The 13,103-nt window shown below is 46.4% G+C and overlaps 1 protein-coding gene across 1 annotated transcript in view; it reads left to right on the forward strand.

The window, feature by feature from the left end:
- CDIP1 (cell death inducing p53 target 1) overlaps positions 1 to 13,103 on the forward strand; it is a 45,197-nt gene that overhangs the window by 20,551 nt on the left and 11,543 nt on the right.

The raw sequence follows: 13,103 nt of genomic DNA on the forward strand, positions 1-13,103 counted from the left end.
TCATTCTGTAAATGTGTATTACTTAATTGATTCCCTTATGTTGAAATAACCTTGCTTGGGAAGCGGACTTGGCCCAGTGGTTAGGGCGTCCGCCTACCACATGGGAGGTCCGCAGTTCAAACCCCGGGCCTCCTTGACCCGTGTGGAGCTGGCCCATGCGCAGTGCTGATGCGCGCAAGGAGTGTCCCTGTGTAGGGGAGCCCCATGCGCAAGGAGTGCACCCTGTAAGGAGAGCCGCCCAGCGCGAAAGAAAAAGCGTAGGCTGCCCAGGAATGGTGCCGCACACACGGAGAGCTGACACGACAAGATGACGTAACAAAAAGAAACACAGATTCCTGTGCCGCTGACAACAGCAGAAACGGACAAAGAAGAACACGCAGCAAATGTACACAGAGAATAGACAACTAAGGGGGCGGGAAGGGGAGAGAAATAAATAAAAATAAATCTTTTAAAAAATATGTTCTTTAATTTCCACGTTTTTGCAAATTTTTCCTTTCTCCCTCTGTTATTAATTTCTGGCTTCTTTCCACTGTGGTTGGAGAATATACATAGTGTGATCTCCATTTTTTTAAGGAGTTACCAAAGATTGAACCCGGACCTTGTGCATGGGAAGCAGGCACTTAATCACTTAGCCATTTCTACTCCCCAATGAGAGTTGTTGTTTTTTTTTTCATTTGCTTGTTATTAGGAGGTACCGGACATTGAACCTGGGACCTCATACATGGGAACCAGGCACTCAATCACTTGAGCTACATCTGCTTCCCTCAATATTTTTTAATTTATTGAGACTTGTTTTGTGACCCAACATATGGTCTGTCTTGGAGATTGATCTGTGTGCCCTTGGGAAGAACATATATTTGGTTCTCATTGGGTACAGTGTTTTGTATATGTCTGTTAGGTCTGGTTGGTTTAGTGTATCATTCAAGTACTGTACTTCCTTATTGACTAGATGTTTTATCCATTATTGAGAGTGGTGTGTTAAATCTCTTACTATTAATGTAGAACCATCAGTTTCTCCCTTGACGTCAGTCTGTATTTGCTTCATATATTGGGGGCTCTGTTGTTAGTTTCCTGTGTATATATAGTTGTTACATCTTCTTGTTGAATTGTCCCCTTTATCAGTACGTAATGACCATCTTTGTCCTTCCTACTTGTTTTTTACTTTAAGTCTATTTCATCCAATACTAGTATGGCCACCCCTAGGTCTTTCTTGGTTACTACTTGAATGATAACCTATTTTTTCCCATCGTTTCACCCTCATCCTACATGTATCTGTGACTTTAAGGTGGGTCTCCTGTAGACAGCATATAGTTGGGTAATGCTTTGTTATTCATTCTGGCCAATCTCTGCCTTTTGACTGGAGAGTTTAATTAATTTACATTTCAAGTCACTGCTGATAATACAAGGACTTTTTCTGCCACTTTGCTATTTAGTCTTTGTAAGTTTTATACTTTTTTTGTCCATCAATTCCATTAAAGCCTACTTTTTATTTATTTGCTTCCTTGTATTATATTATACTGAGTGAGTGCCTTCTCATTTTTATCTGGATATATTTTTTCATGTTTTCCTTGTAAACACAAAGAATTTTTTTAACCATGTGGTTAAAAGTGAACATCCTACGTATGTAACAATTGTATTTGTTTTGACGTCTACTTAACTCAAAAGCATGCACAAATACTTTTCCTATACCCCTCTGTCCCTCCACCATTTTTTTGTACTGGTTACCATTTATTTATCTTTATATGTCGTATGTCCAAAAACTTAAATTTATCATTACTTTTTATGCATTTGCAGTGTAACACCTATAGGAAGAAAGAAGTAGAGTGACATATCAAAAAATAACAGAACAGTAATGCTGGCATTTATAATTAGCCAGTCAGTCACCTTCATTGCAGGTCTTTCTTTCTTTATGCCACTTTGAACCAAAATCTAGTGTCCATTATTTTTAGTCTAAAGCAGTCCCTTTAGCATTGCTAAATGGCAGATCTAGTAGTAATAAACTCCCTCAGCTTTTGTTTACCTGAGAATGTATTAGTCTTTCCCTCATTTTTGAAAGAGAGTCTCTGTGGATATAAAATTCTCAGCTGGTAGTTGTTTTCCTTCTAGCACTTTAAGTATTCAACCCACTGCTTTCTTGCCTCCATGGTTTCTAATGAGAAGTCCTTACTCAGTCTAATTGCAAGTCCCTTGTATACAACGTGTTGCTTTTCTTCATCTTTCAGAACTCTCTCCTTGTCCTTTTCATTTGATAGTGTAATCAATATATGATGGGATGTATTTTTCTTTAATGTGTATCCTGTTTTTCTCTGAGCTTATTCATGTCTTGCTAAGTTTGAGAGATTCTCTGTTATTTCTTTGAATATTCCTTATATCCCTTTCTCTCTTCTCCTTCTGGGACTCCCATAATATTTGGTGTTCTCTGAGCTTACTGGATGTGCATATTCATGTCTTGGTAAGTTTGTAAAGTTTTCTGCCATTACTTCTTTGACTATTCCTCTTGCCCAGTTCTCTCTTCTCCTTCTGGGACTCCCATAATAAGTATGTTGATGCACTTGATGATCTCCTGTAGTTGTCCTATGCCATTTTTGCTATTAATATTTTCTTCTCTCTGTTCCTCAGCCTGACTCATTTCAAGTGTCTTGTCTTCACATTCACTGATTGTTTCTTCTGCCAGCTCCACTCTGCTCTTGAAACCCTCCTGGCCATTTTTCATTTCAGTTTTTGTGGTCTTCAATTCCAGTTCTGTTTGGTACCTTTTTTAAATTTCTATCTCTTTACTTAGACTCTCATATTCATTCATTGTTTTCCTACTATCCTTCAGTTCTTTGTACTTTCCTTCTTCTTGAGCATTTTTTTAAAAGATTTATTTATTTATTTTTATTCCCCTGCCCCGCCCAAGGTGGCTCCCCATCTGTCTGCTCGTTGTCTGCTTGCTGTGTCTGCTGTCTTCTCTAGGAAGCCCTGGAAACCAAACCCAGGACCTCCCATGTGGGAGGTGAGTACCCAACTGTCTGAGCCACATCTGCTACCCACTGACTGCAGGGTCTGCTAGCTGTGGCATTTGCTCATTGTGGCATCTGCTCGTTGCACCATCTGCTTGTCTTCTTTAGGAGATACCAGAAACTGAACCCATGTGGGAGGCAGGCACCCGACTGCTTGAGCCACATCTGCTCCCCTCCTTGAGCATTTTTTAAACCTGGGACCTTGTATGTGGGAAGCCGGTGCACAACCATTGAGCCACATCAGCTCCCTTAACTCTGGAATTGACTTCCTGGGATGTCTGTTTCTTGGTTTTATAACCAGCTGGTGATAATACAGATTTATGTGAGCTTCAGCCCTCCTATCAGGAAGGTCTGCTGAAGGTGAATGCATTGTGTAGGGTTTCCTGGTCTTTCTGGGCCCCTGTCTTTTCTTGGGCTTTTGTTTGTTAGTTGCTTTGGAGTTTCCCTGTTTACTGGAGTTTGGTTGTCCCGTCTGTTTTCCAGGGGACAGACCTCCCTCTTCTGGGTGTTTGAAGCTGGCAGGCCTATGTCCCAGACTGTTCATCTCTGTAGTTTTCTACACTCCTTTTGTTGTCTCCTGCTGCTTTAGCCTCGAGGGCAGATTCTGGGAAGAGGTCACCCTGAGAAGGACTTCCCCAACTTGGTATTTCCCAGCCAAAACAAGGCTGAGGACTCACAGAGTGGACAGACTAGCTCCATTGTGCCCTGTGGAGGGGGTCAGGAAGGGTACCAAAAACTTTTCCGATGGCCCCCCAAAGCTGAGCTTTTCTGGCGTGCCTAGTAAAGGCAGCCCTCAGCTAACTGTCCCATGCAGCCCTGAGGAGGCACTGCGTCTTTAAATCTCTCCTGCCTCTGGTCCTGTCTGCTGCTGCTGCCTTTGTGCAGGGCAGGTTGAACAGCAGCTGCCCTCAGACCCAGGACCCAGTGAGCGAATTCCCTAATCAAACGCTGTGGTCAGTGATTGGCCATACCCACCCCTGGTCTTGGGGAAGAGGATTTTTTTTCTCTTTCTGTCACCAGTGAGCTAGCCAGTCCACCCCACGTCAAGCTGCTGCAAGAGTTGAGGATGAGCACTGGTAGCCACTGCACAGAGAGAGCAATTTACAGTTCTTTTTCAGCCTCTCGTGCTCCTTCCTGGATGCCGTACAGTGTCCTTCTGCTTCTGGAGTTTCAAAATAGTTGTTTCAGACAGTTCCTGCCTGTTCAGTAGTTGTTCTTGTGGAAGCACTGAGTCCTGGAGCTCCCTACTCTGCCATTTTCTTCAGAAGTGTCTCCCACATTTTCAAAGAACTGTTCTGCTGGATAAAAAATTTTGGCTTATAGTTTTTCTCTTTCAGTACCTTAAATGTATCCCACATTGCCTGCTTGCCTCTGTGGTTTCTCATGAGAAAGCAGCACTTAGTCCTTTTCTTATTGAGAATCCCGTCTGTGTGACAAACCACTTTTCTCTTGCTGCCTTCAGAATTCTCTCTTTGGCATTTGACATTCTAATTAGTTTGTGTCTTGGAGTAGGTCTCTTAGTGTTTATTTTGTTTGGAGCATGTTCTGCTGCTTGGACGTGTATATTTATGTCTTTCTTAAGAGTTGTGAAATTTTGGGCCATCACTTCCTCATATATTCTTTCTGCCCCTTTTCCCTTTTCTTCTTTTGGGACACCCAGGATGTTTTTACTCTTCACGCTGTCACTCAAATCCCCGAAGTACTGGTCAATTTTTCTCTTCTCTTCTCTCTTCTTCAGACTATGATTTTGATTGTCCTGCCTCTTAGTTCACAGATTCTTTTTTCTACTCTTCACATATGCTGTTGTATGCTTTTTAGTGTGTTTTGGGTATGTGGGGTTTGTTTGTTTGTTTGTTTTTTAAGGAGGTACCAGGGATTGAACTCGGGACTTCGTATATGGGAAGCAGGCATTCAACCACACCTCCCTACTTTTAGTGTATTTTTCATCTCCATTATTATGCCTCTTATCCCCATTATTTGTTTTGTTTCCTTTTCAACTTCAAATTTTTTACACTTGCACATTGTCTTTTTAATACCCTTTAGCTCTCTATCCATATTTTCCTTCAATTCCTTCAATTGATTTTGGAGATTTGTTTGAACTTTGATTGATTGTTCCAATTTCTGTGTTTCCTCTGGAGTTTTAATTTGTTCCCTTGACTGAGCCATTTCTTCCTATTTCTTAGTGTGGCTTGTAATATTTTGCTCATGTCTGGACATCTGATTATTTTGTTAATTCTGAAAGCCAGTTTCCCCCTCTTATCTAGGGTTTTATTGTTGCTTGCCTTTGTTTTAAGTCTCTTCTTTGATGCCTGGTTCAACTTATTCTGGACCTTGAGAGCAGCCCTTGTTTAACTGTTTATATTTTCTCAGTTCTTCTTCATCTGATTCTTGCCCTGAATTTATGGTACAGTTTTTAAGATTGCACTTTTTTTGTGAGTCATTTTGCCTCCAGGAGAAAGCTTACTTTCTTCTTGTCCTTCACTGGGAATCTTAATCTGTTCTGTTTGCTTTGTGCAGAATATTCTCTCCAGCAACTATGATTTGTTTAACTTTTCTGCTTTACTCAGTGCCCTCTTTTCCTTACACTTTTCAGTTGTCTCTGTCTTACTGCATTTGGTCCCCTCCCCCCCCTTTTATTTTTCCTGTGAGGCTTTTGTGCCTCTGGTTTCTTCCCCATTAGGGTGTCCCACCCCAGGGCCCCAGGTGTGGTCAGTGCAGAAAGGGGGATCAATCCAAAACCGTCTGTTTTGCGCTCAGGTGGCCCAGCAGACAGACCAAGTGTGTGCACTTCTTACATCAGGTCTGCCGAGGCCTCTCGCCTCCCCCATCCTGGGGGCCCTTTGGTATGTGCTCCTCCTCAGTGTTCCACCCTGGGTCCCCGCAGACTTGGGTGCCTGTGCCTGGATGTGAGTGGGGTTCTGACTCGCTGCTGTGGGTGGCTCTGTAGTCTGCACTGAGGGACCCGGACCACGCTGCCTCTGTGCGGCTCCCAAGCTCGCGAGACCCTGGGGCGGGGGCTCTGCCTGGTGAGTCCAGGTCAGAAATCTTCTTGGATTTCTTGGAGAGTGTTTTCCTTTTCCTTCAGGTCAGCGTCTGTGGACTTCTTCTCCAGGCTCTGTTGTCCTCCAGAGTCCAAGCATTGGGGATTTGTCCTTTTATTAGTTGATCCTGAGTAGAGCCTTTTCCAGAGGATGTCACATGTCGCCATGTTGGTGGCGTCACCTGGCTGCTCTGCCACGCTCCCCTGGCACTGCTCTGCCTGCAGGCCCTTTGGTGTGCTACAGCCCTTACATTCCAGTTCCTCTGGCTCTGCGGGTTGCAGAGTGGGATCTGCAGTCTCCTGGATCTTCCCTGAGACCCATCTAGGGGTCTACAGGTCAGACTGTTTTAATAATAATATTAAGACATATTTGTTATTTTGCCTTCATTCATTGGGTTGTCATTTGCATTAATGGTACAAAAGCAATAATGAGTGAAGCTGCTGGGGCCTTAGCACAGCTCAAGTACACTAAACTGAAATGGTAGTCATTGTAATTGTGTTCACACCACTATGGACTTGCAACTAAAAAAAAAAAAAGCCACTTAAGAGAAAGCAGTACCAATTAATAACTCTGTTAAATCTTAACCCTCAAGTACCCATCTTTTTAATATTCCTTGTGATGAAATGTGAGGCCTACTCAAAGCTCATACACATGAAGGATAATGGATATGAAAAATCAATTCCAAGTACAAGGCAGACTGACAGATTTTAATGGAACAGTGTGAAAAATTGCTAAGATTTGGATTTCACATTGTAACTAACTGTATTAGTCAGCCAAAGGGATGCTGAGGCAAAATACCAGAAATTGGTTGGTTTTTATAAAGGCTATTTATTTGGAGTAGGAGCTTACAGATACCAGGCCATAAGCATAAGTTACTTCCCTCACCAAAGTCTATTTTCATGTGTTGGAGCAAGATGGCTCCCGACGTCTGCGAGGGTTCAGGCTTCCTGGGTTCCTCTTCTAGGGTCTTGCTTCTTCCTGGGCGCAGGGTTCTTCTCTTCCTGGGGCTGGCTTCTCTTTCCTCTATGAGCTTACTTTCTGGGGCTCCAGCTTAAGGCTTCAGCATCAAACTCCAACATCAAAGCTCTCACACAGAAAATCCTCAACTCTGTCCTTTGCCATGTCCTTTATCTGCGAGTCCCCACCCCTTGAGGTGGCCCTAATCATAACCTAATCATGCCCAGGTATAGACAGATTACAAACATAATCCAGTATCTATTTTTGGAATTCATAACCATATCAAACTGCTACACTAACCTTTAAGAAGCTACCACTTGTTGAGTTTTTGGTGTAGTAGCAAAGAAAAATATCCACAATTACCTGAGAAGGTTATTAAAATATTCCTCCCTTTTCTAACTACATATCTGAGAGGCTGGCTTTTCTTTTTGTACTCCAACCAAAACAATATATCGCAATAGACTGGATGGAAAAGCAATTATGAAAGTCTGTCTGTGTCCCTTAAGCCAGATGTTAAAAAGGCTTGCAAAAATGTTAAACACTGCCAGTCTTCTCACTGAATTTGGTTTTGGAAAGTATTTATTTTAAAAAATCATTTATGTTAATATATAATGAGTTTGTTGCTGTTTTTAAATGAATTAACAATACTGTTTTAAATTTCTCATTTTTGATGTCTGATGTGGGGAATGTGGATAAATATACACCCCACCCTGCCCCCCAAATTCCCCTGGGGCCCTGGTCTTGGAGGCTGGCTTCCTCTGCATGGGTCCAATTTCTCACAGCCCTGTCCGTACTTCTCACTCCCTGGTCCCTTGCTCTCTTAGTTAGCTTCTGGCAAATGAAGTCAAACCTGGTGGCAATGACTGGTGACAACCTGAAAATTTCCCCTTCCAGGCAGTAGAGGTATTCTTAGATCCTGTCTTTTAAAGGGAAAGCTTGGTTGGCCCCAGCACAGGTTCTCGGCAGTTTGGGACCAGCCGTTAGCAGCTGGTGGGCCTCCCAGGACGGGGCGTTGGTGAATTTCCTTGGCAGGCATGCCAGCTGGAAAGGACTGCACTCAGCGTTTGCCTCCCGCTGCAGTGGGGAGGGTGGTTTAGACTGGGTCACTGAGCAGGCCTTGGTGGGATGCTTCAGCCCTGGCTCGTGTGCTGGGTGTCCCCTCCTGCCCCTCCACGGCCGGCCCTGTGGCTGCCCGGGGGCTGTGGGCTGGCCTGGTGGGTCATTGCTGGCCCAGGCCCTCCCAGCTCCCACTGAGGCCGCCTTGGCCACCCTAGGCTGCAGCAGGGCGCCTGGGCCCAGCATCGGAAGCCGGCAAAGCCAGCGTGAGTCCTGCAGTCCGCAGTGAGAGGGCGGGAGCCGAGCCAAAGCCCAGGCGGTGCCAGGGCCCAGGGCTGTGCGTCCCCTTCCCGCTGTCACCAGGAGGCAGAGCTGTCCTGAAATGGTTTTCTTTTCAAAAGTTTATTTTCAATTGTACAAGTAATATACGAACGCCTTCTAATTGTGGGAGGGTGGGGAACTGGTACAATAAAGGAAGACTTGGCCTCTCCCCACAACCACTGCCAAGCTTCAAAGCCAGAGATGCTCAGGGGCTCAGGGCTTGGGGTATTTTCTTCCTCATCTTTTCCATTTACGTATATATATAAACAAAGAGAAATACCTAGATTTGGGTGGGTTTGAGCTGTAATTATAATTTTCATGCTATAAAATTCACCGTTTTAAAGTGTACAGTCCAGTGGTTTTTTAGTGTGTTCACAGAGTTGGGTGGCTGTCCCCGCTCTCTCGTTCCATTCATTGCTGTCACCCTCCTGTACCCTGCGCGCCGTCATCGCTGCTGGCCACACTGCTCAGGGAGAGTCTCTGACCGCCGAGGCGCAGGCCCCTGTCCCGCTCCAGAGCTCCCTGCTCTTGTCATCCCAGCTCAGTCTCCGTCAACTAGCTTGGCTTTGGGAAAAGCCTTTCCGCTCTGTAGAATGGGAGAGCAAGCCTGGTTTAGGAGGCCCGCAGTTGTGTGACCCCGCATCAGAAAACCATGCGTTCTTTCCTTGGAGCAGCGTCACCTCCCAGGTGCTGGATAGAATGTTCTGTTTAAGGCAGACAAGGCCTGGGGTTTGCGGGGCGAGGGGTGGGGATAGCCAGGCAGTTTCCTTTGTTCTCTTTGGCCAGAGGGTATGCCCCAACCCCCCCAACAGGCATCTCCTGGGACAGCCCTCACCAGATCCTCAGGAGAAGCAAGAACTTGTCCATGTCAGGGAGGCCACAGCGCATCCCCGTCCCTGGTGAGTCAGTGCACGGCTGAGCAGAGGCGAGGCGTACGCAAAGGAGGGGGGGCCCACACCGGGGTGCAGAGCAGCATTTCCCCGTCGGTCTGGGGGACGTGGGATTGGGGTAACGTTGCAGCCAAGGACCTGGCCTGGGCCTGGGCAGTGCGGAGGGGGGGCAGGCTGGAAGGGGGCGGGGAGGACTGCGGCCTGCCCTGCACTAGCGCCTGCTGCCCTGGCAGGTGAGGGGACTGCAGTGCAGAGGGAGGGGACTTGAGACAGAAGGGGCTTGAGTCGTTCCCGCCTCTCTCCAAGCACAGCAGTGGGCACAGGGCCGGACAGCTGCCAGGCCTGCGCCTGGAGAAGCGCCTGGGGGACCCGGGGGCACGTGCAGGCCCCGCCCCCCACGGCTTGTCCCTCTCCCGTGGGGGTCCCAGAGGCCACTCAGGGCCTCCCTCCTCCCCTTAACCCCTCAGCCCCTCTGTCCCTGGGGCTCCCCAGTGGCAGGGACCGAGAGCCTTCCATTCTAAGGGCTTTTCGTTGATTCAAGGAATCCGGCTCATGATGTTAATTGTAACAAACAGCACGGAGAGGCTGCGTGGCCCCAGTAGCTACTGGAGCCCCCCACACTTGCTCTCCACGCCCCACTTCCCTCCCCGGCAGCCTAGAACCCTCCAGCAATGGTGCTGAGCACTTGGAAGCTGCATGTCTCCCCCTCCTCCGTGCCTGCTAAAAGCCAGGGACCACTTCTTCCAAGCCAGTCCCTACCCAACCTGAAAATGCAACCGTGGGACGGTTACCTCATTCGCCAATTTGATCCCCAAGGCCCTTGTGACATGGGGTGACTCCCAGGAACCCAGGCTTCACCCTGCACACATTTTCTGATACCGTCTCGTTGCAGCCCAGACTTCCAGCTTCCGGAGTCTGCTCTGCCTCCCCAAGGCCAGTGGCGTCCAGCATTGCCCTGGGAGGGGCTAAGCAGGGGGAGCGCTGCTTGTCGCCAGGGCCAGGTGTTCCAGCCCCAGCCTCCCCAGTGCTGTGCCGAAGCCAGGGAGAAGCAGGGAGCTCAGGGTCAGGAGCAGTCCTCGTTCGTTTCCTCTGTAAAATGGAGACACCAGAAGGGCCTCCACAGGCTGCCCTGACACCTGCGAAGGGCTCAGCATGGAGCACGCGTGGCGCGCGCCCGGGAGCGTCGCCTTATTGGTGGTATGGGGTCCGTCTCAGCCCCAGGCCCGGGGAGATGAGTGTGCCCGGAGCTCCCTCCCGCGGGAGCTGCACCCTGCGGCCTCTGCCCGGCGGCCCAGCACCGCCACACAAGTCTCACCTACCAAGTTCCCTTCTGGTTTAATGTGCCTTGGCTTGCTGAGACCACGTCCACCCCGAGGGTGTGTGGGCCGAGCACGAGGGAGGGGCTCCCGGGCCTGCCGATGCTGCGAGGGTCCCAGTGGGGGTGGCTGGCCGGCCGCCCATCCAGGGCCAGCATCTCGTCAGCCGGCCAGCTGCTGGATCTCTAGCCCTGTTTTTGTTTTTCATCTTTATAAAATGATTCATCTTTACATTCTATATAAATGGAATCATAGAATATGTAGTACTTTGTGTCTGTTTTCTTTCACTTAGCGTAATTTTTGTCTGATACTAACATCTTGTATTAACATACGTTTGTTCAGTTTCAAAGAAAAGTCTTACATATGCAATTTTACCTATATTCATATTTCATATGAGGTTTTACTTTGCTACACAGTTCCATGTTAGTTTTTAGCTTTCTTTTTAGTAACAAACATGACCCTAGACTCTCCCTTTAAACCCCTTTCTTATCCATATAATAGTACTGCTACTTACAAACATTATGTTGTGCTTTCACCTTTTCTATTCATTTCCAAAGATTAACACATATCCTTTTTACCAGTTCTGCACAGTTTAACCCTCAGCTTTCCATTCTCTAACCTCACTCTATTTTCTGGTGACTCATATTCAAGTTAGTAATGCCACAAGATTACACAATATATTTTCATAATAGTGCATTCAAAAAGTTTTTGTCCTTTCGTGTCTGGCTTGCTTTGCTCAACATAATGTCCTCCAGGTTCATCCATGTTGTCATATGCCTTACAACTTCATGTCTTCTTACAGCTGCATAATATCCCATCATGTGTCTACAACACAGTTTGTTTCCCCATTCATCAGTTGATGGACATTTAGGTGGTGTGCAGCTTTTGGCAGTCATGTGTAACCCCGCTATGAACATGGGTGTGCAGACGTCTGCTGATGTCACTGCTCAGTTCTTCTAGGTATATACCCAGTAGTGGTATTGCAGGGTCATGTGGCAAGTCTATGTTCAACTTCTTTAGGAACTGCCAAACAGCCCCCCACAGTGGCTGTACCATTCCACATTCCCACCAAGAGTGAAGAAATATTCTGATCTCTCCACATCCTCTCCAACACTTGTAGTTCTTTTTTTTTTTTTTTTGAGCATTTTTTATTGTATTTTTTTTTGAAGATACATAGATCACAAAAAAGGTTACATTAAAAAATATGAAAGGTTCCCACATACCCCACCCCCCACTCACCCCCACTCCTCCCACATCAGCAGCCTCTTTCATCATTGTGGCACATTCATTGCGTTTGGTGAATACATTTTTTTTGTTTGTTTTTGTTTTTGTTTTCACACAGTTTATTCAGAAGTTTAAACGTTAAAAGGTGGGCATTTTCCCCTAAAACAAATCACCCCCTGCCACTCCCCAGCACACAAGCACCGCTACCCACTCCCATCACTTCTCTCTACCTGAGCTCATCACACCCTTTTGCAAAACATGGTGATCAAGACCCCAACTATTTATTAAACAAAAAGACTAAAAGTGACACAAAACAATCCCATTTACTTCCTTTTCACTAACAAGCTATGAGGGAAAGATTAAAGGGCAAACCCTTTACCTTTATCTAGAGTTGAGATTTTCCTAGCATTCTTATTTCTTCCCCTAAGACATTCAAACCCAAAGCAGTTTCACAGACTACTGTAACTCTGATGTTCCATTTTGCTTTTCTGAATGGCTATGCTAGGACATACTTTCCTTTCAAAGCTGATCCTAACCTCAAGACTGGCAGAAAGCAGTCTCCCAGTTGTAGGTTGGCCATGACTTTCCAACAGGCAAAGTTACCACACAGGTGCAAATGATGCTTTAAGAGTTATCAAAACACAACAAAGTAATAATGTATTAATATGGAGCCTCCACATTTTTCTGATGCAGCAAAATTTCTCTAGAGGTGGTGGCAGCTGTGAACAAGAAGGCACTTTATGCTAAAATTTAGCGGGTCTCTCGTGAGAGAACAACACAGCAGAAAGGTTCCGTCAGCCTAAGCTGCAGGGGACCCCTTAGAGTAGGGAAGGAGTTCTCCCCCAGGAAGGCATCAGCAAAGGAAAACATTTTCAATCATGATTCCAAGGCAGAATGGTTTAAATTGGGAGAGGAGAAATACCAAAAGAGGAGACCAAACACAGTTGTACAGAGGCTTGAGGAGCAAACTTTCCGAGGACTTGCAGGCTGGCTCGGCACTTTCTATTGGATTGGTTTCTTCACCACTCCCGAGGAGCTTTTGGAGAGTTTGTGGGAGCAGGAGCAGCACCTTAGCCAAGAGTGTTGCAGGCCTCCTGCCTCGCCTGGGCTCTCCTTGATGAGTTCCCAGGAATGAACCGAGTTCCTGTTGGCAGCATTTGTGAGTGTTGCTGGTCTGTGGCAATATTTGCCTTAGGGGTTTTTTGATACAGCCATGAAAAGAAAGTTAGGGTTTTCCACATGATCCAGGACTCCTTGGCAATGCCCAATGGGCTTCCAGGCCCTCTAGAGCAGCAA

Source organism: Dasypus novemcinctus, chromosome 23 (assembly GCF_030445035.2).
Source record: "Dasypus novemcinctus isolate mDasNov1 chromosome 23, mDasNov1.1.hap2, whole genome shotgun sequence".
Taxonomy (NCBI): domain Eukaryota; kingdom Metazoa; phylum Chordata; class Mammalia; order Cingulata; family Dasypodidae; genus Dasypus; species Dasypus novemcinctus.